At 37.9% G+C, this 5,444-nt stretch overlaps 1 pseudogene; it reads left to right on the forward strand.

Moving 5' to 3' along the window:
- The first annotated feature begins 624 nt into the window (after positions 1-624).
- On the forward strand, positions 625-2,200 carry LOC114086092 (adenosine kinase-like; annotated as a pseudogene).
- Positions 2,201-5,444: the final 3,244 nt, after the last annotated feature.

A 5,444-nucleotide genomic window follows, 5' to 3' on the forward strand; every position in this document is an offset into this window, starting at 1 on the left:
ACTCTACAAGAAATAAAATCATGGGATATCCTAGCCAAGCCTGAGTCCATATCAGCTACAGAAATTGGAATATTTTGCTGTAATTCACTAGTGTGTCTTTCAGTCCATGAAAACCCCATTTTGTTCTACTTGAACAAGGTTCATCTTTGGAACACAACATCAATAACCATTTACTGATTTGGTTAAACAAAAGTGTTAAAATTAGCTTAATTAATTATATAATGAATAGTGTATCCCTTAGCCCCATGAAAACTTCGTTCCCCAAGACTATAATTCATGTATGGGACCAATGATGGAACTTGGCTCCACAGCCCTTGAATGCTCTTGAGTTTTCCCATCATGTATTTCATCCTTGGAGCTTCAGACATTCTACAAAATAATTCGCATCCATCTTCTCAGATTGAGAATTGATTATTATAGGACATAAATGATATTTTTAGGGTTCCAGATTCTACTTTCTCCTAGAGTTGTGAAAAGCTACTTTTAAACTACAGTTGTTCCATTTGCAGAAAGGTGTCCCCTGAGAAAAAGATGCCTGCAACAGCCTCAGAATGGGCATCCCCTCATGTTTAGATATAACCCCCTAAACAAATCAGTCTCTTCCAGAAGTTATGGGAATAGTTCATGGAATCTTTGGAGAGTGTGAGGCTCTGTGTGGCCAAGCATGAACCAGACAACAACCTCAGCCAGGGCTACACTAGGATCACAGACATGAAAGTGGCAGGTGATGGACCTCCATTTAACAATTGGAAGTGAATGCAGTTTGATTAGCCAAAACCAGACAAATGTCTTTTATTCCAGGGAAGGTCAAGGAGCCAAGGGATGACAGAATGAAAAAACCAAGACCCTTATTCAGGAAAGATGGAGGCTGAGAAACCACCTAAGGAAACCTTTAAAATCGTAAACATTTTATATAAGTGAACATCAAATCCTCAATCTGTGAGAATACCACACTCAAAACTTTGAAAGCTATTTTAGTAATGATAATTGCTACTTCTCACAAAAGGCAGTATCTTTGTATGATTCTCTACCACCAAAAGAGTGTATTTCTAAAAATTATACTTAATTCTAAAGATTTGAGGGAGGAGATGACACCCCAAAACTGAAGGTAGAGGCACTTTAGGAACCAAATCAAAATATTCCCTTTTGATCATTTGACATCTCTGCTAAAGATTTTATTTTGATTTTTATATTTTGATTTTTATTTATTTATTTTTATACGGTGCTAAGGATTGAACCTAGGACCTCATGCATAAGAGGAAAGCACTCTGCCACTGAGCTACAACCCCAGTCCTAAAGATTTTCTTGATAGGTAGTTTCTGAAACCAAATGACCAAATACTGGCTGAAGGCAGCACAAGAAAGTGTTTGATTAACATATTTAAAAATTCAAAGCTGAATATAATGACAGTGGCTCTATCTAAAATTCAACTAAAGTGGCTCAGTGGGTGATTGAGCAGCCATGCACAGTAGCAATGGTTTTTGGATGCATTGGGATAGATATATCTGGGGAATCCTGAAGATAAAAGCTGCTGGAGCCCATATGGATACTCATTGCCATGAGCAGAATGAGAAGCCTACAGGAAGTTGTGCTGCATGCATCACCGAAGGCAAGAGGTCCTGTACACTTAATCATCTTGCTGCCATTTGTTATTAAAAGGAAAAACATCTTGATCTGGAAAATAACTGGATTTTGATAGAACAAACCAAGAGGTGTTTTTTTTTAATACACTAAGATTTTTTCTTTCACTTTCCCAAGATTCAATATGAAAACTGACCAAGCTTCTGAAAACAGCAGGATTTTCACTTTGAATCCGTCTGTATCCTTTATTACCCAGTTCTATGAGGAATCATTGATGAAAATCATGCTTTATGTTGACATACTGTTTGGAAATGAAACACAAGTTGCTACTTTGGCTAGAGGGCAAGGCTTTGGGACCAAAGACATTAACGAGAGCTAGAAAGATATAAACCCTGTGAAATATGACCTCATAGAGGCAGTGAATCATGATCTTTATCCAAGGGAGAGATGATAGTATTGTTAATGGCGACAGAAAGTGAAGTTGCTGCATTTGCTATCTTGAATCAAGACTGGAAAGAAATCATTGACACCAACAGAGCCGGAGATGCATCTACTGGAAGTTTTGTCTTTGCGGGTCTCTGACAAACCTCTGACTGAATGCATCTATAAAGGCCACTAAGCAGCAAGCATTGTAACTAAGTGGCCAGGTAGCATCTTTCCTAAGAAGCCAGATTTCCACTGAGGGTAAAGCATAAAACCCAAGCTCAGGAGTACAGATACTGCCCTGATTGCTTTCTGAAAACTCTTCTTATGAAGAAGAAAATTATCTGCCATCTTTCTCTATTATAATACTGTTTGTTCTTAATTTAAATGGTTCAGGAATGCTTGATGACTCTTTAGCTTCTCCACAACTTAAAATATGATGCTTATTTCCATAGTTTTTAGTGCTTCTTGAATGTCAATGAAACAGCAATAAAACATTCCCATATAAATTTTTATTTATTTCGTTTTCAATTACTTTGTAAATTCACGTGTGTTTAGTAAATGGATTGGTTTTTCTACATTTCTCCTTTGAATGTAGATGCATCTTAATAAAAAGATTTTTGTAGAAGAAATTAATCCTAACACATGTATCTTTTTGTAGAGAAATATTTAATTTAGGGGTGTGTGTGTTCATCTACACATGCATAAATGTACCACCTGCATACATAATAAGTGGTCAGATTAGTCCAGAAATATTTATCTTGACAAGTTATTCCAATCATCCCTTCAATGTACATTCAGACATAGAACAAACTTATAATGAAATAATTTGCCAAATTTAAATTTATATTAAATCATAGCCTTCTTCTTATTTGTGTTACTCTATAATGTGACACAGATAAAAACTCTAGGGAAAAAATGGTTTAGGGGGAAAACCTAAATTAGCACTAAAGAGATGAGACAAAACACCAAAATGTGTGTTTGACTCCATAAATCTAGCTCCACTCAACAAGCATGATGGAGATGTTCTACATGCAGTTTTAAATCCATTTAAGAGTTTATCAATTAAGCAGAGCAGAGACATGCAACCAGACTGTGTAGGAAAAGCAGTGTTTCCTGTAACCGCCTGAGTAAATCAAAGAGTGAGAAAATCACGTTTTAAAATTCAAAGTTTGCTTGAGATTAAAAAACAAACCAACAGTAGGCAGACCTGCGACCTGGAGAACAGGCCCAGCAGCCCGCCGGCGTGGTAGACTGATCACCCCAATTGGAGGAGGGGCCCAGCTGCCGCCTGCGCCTGCACAGTAGGCAGACCTCCCCAGTTGGAGGAGCCCAGCTCCTGCCGGTGTGGTAGACAGACCATTCCAACTGGAGGAGGGGCCCTGCCGCCCGCACGTGCGGTCACTTGACCGAGCTCTTGACAAACATAAGGTTTCCCCAACACCCCCACCTCATCAAACACCTTATGAGAAAAACTGATGGAACTCATCTTGGAAATCCCCACGAACCCTTAAAACCCACCAACCGGTTGGCTGGCTTGGCTACCAGTGCGGTTCTGCAGCGGATCAGGCACCTGGTTTACATCTCAGAGAATAAGAGAAGAGAGGCCACAGGTGGAAGCTCAAGTCCTCTCACACTGATTACCACTACCATCCTGAACCCAGAGACTCAAGCTAGGAATAGACAATGCCACCAACTGGAAGAAATGAAAACAGAGTTCTGAGAGACATTTTTTTTCTTTTCTTCTTTCTTTTTTTCTCTTCTCTCTCTCTTTTCATCCATTCACCCAGTCTCCTCTACCCTTCCCCCTTGGGTCTTTGCAACCTCAACATATGTGAAACCAAAAATTGCACACGAAAAAGATCTTTAACAACTGAATCACCAGAATAATATACTATAGAGGAATTGCATATGCCCCACCTCCCTCCCTCCTTTTTATTTCTTTTATTTTTTCTCGTATTTTCTTTTTCCCGCTCTCTTTTTCTCTTCCTTTCGTTGTTATTTGTTTTCCTCCCTCTTACTCCCTCTATCCCACTTGCAACCCCCTAAATTTTACTATTCATAAGTAGGGTAATCTTATAAATACAGATAGGAATTTGAATCTAGAAATTACCCATCTATTGGTTAGAGCTCTCCAAAGTTACTAAGTTAAATTAACCCCATACCCTCACTCCTTTCCCCATAAACATAACATCCTACACCTGAAATTCAGTTTTCTTCAAGCTACCAGAAAAGGTATGCCTTCCATGAAATTAATCACTATATTTGTAAATGATAATCGAAACCAACATTTGTAGACATAGAGTCTAGCTATAAATGTAGTAATAAGGAAAACGTGTGCTTAGATGATGTACTATTGATATTGAGAACTGTTAACATTGTCTTTCTCCACAAAAGGGAGACTTTGCAACAATACAAGAGCAATATAAATATATAGGGGGAAAATTAAATAACACAACAGTTTCACCAAGCAGTAAGAAACGCGAGCAGTATGAAAAGACAAGGTAAGAAAGGACCACAAGCAATGCAGGTCAACTCAACTTTAGAAGAGGTAATATCCACAGCAGATGGAATGTCAGATAAAGAATTCAGGATATACATGCTTCAGATGATCTGGAGTCTAAAGGAAGACATTAGAAAGCAAAATCAGACAATGAAAGATCACTTCGACAATGAATTACATAAACAAATCCAAGAAGCAAAAGATCAACTATACAGGGAGATAGAGATTATAAAAAACAAACAAACAGAAATCCTAGAAATGCAGGAAGCAATAAACCAAATTAAAAACTCAAATGAGAGTACTACCAGCAGAGTAGAACACTTAGAAGATAGAACATCAGACAATGAAGACAAAGTATTTCAACTTGAAAAGAACATAGACAGCTCAGTGAGACTCTTAAGAAACCATGAGCAGAAGATCCAAGAAATTTGGGATAACATGAAGAGACCAAACTTAAGAGTCATTGGGATACAGGAAGGTATAGAGGTCCAAACCAAAGGAATGAGCAATCTGTTCAACAAAATAATATGAGAAAACTTCCCAGACTTGAAGAATGAGACAGAATCCCAAATCCTAGAAGCCTACAGGATGCCGAATGTGCAAAATCATAAGAGATCCACACCTAGACACATTATAATGAAGATGCCCAACATACAGAATAAGGAGAGAATTTTAAAAGCTACAAGAGAAAGGAAGCAGATTACATTTAGGGGTAAACCAATCAGGATAACAGCTGATCTTTCAACACAGACTCTGAAAGCTAGAAGATCCTGGAACAACATATTTCAAACGCTGAAAGAAAATGGGTTCCAACCAAGAATTGTGTATCCAGCGAAATTAAGCTTCAAGATGGAAGATGAAATTAAAACCTTCCATGATAAACAAAAGTTAAAAGAATTTGCAGCTAGAAAATCATCTCTTCAAAACATCCTCGGCA

Source organism: Marmota flaviventris, chromosome 3 (assembly GCF_047511675.1).
Source record: "Marmota flaviventris isolate mMarFla1 chromosome 3, mMarFla1.hap1, whole genome shotgun sequence".
NCBI lineage: Eukaryota > Metazoa > Chordata > Mammalia > Rodentia > Sciuridae > Marmota > Marmota flaviventris.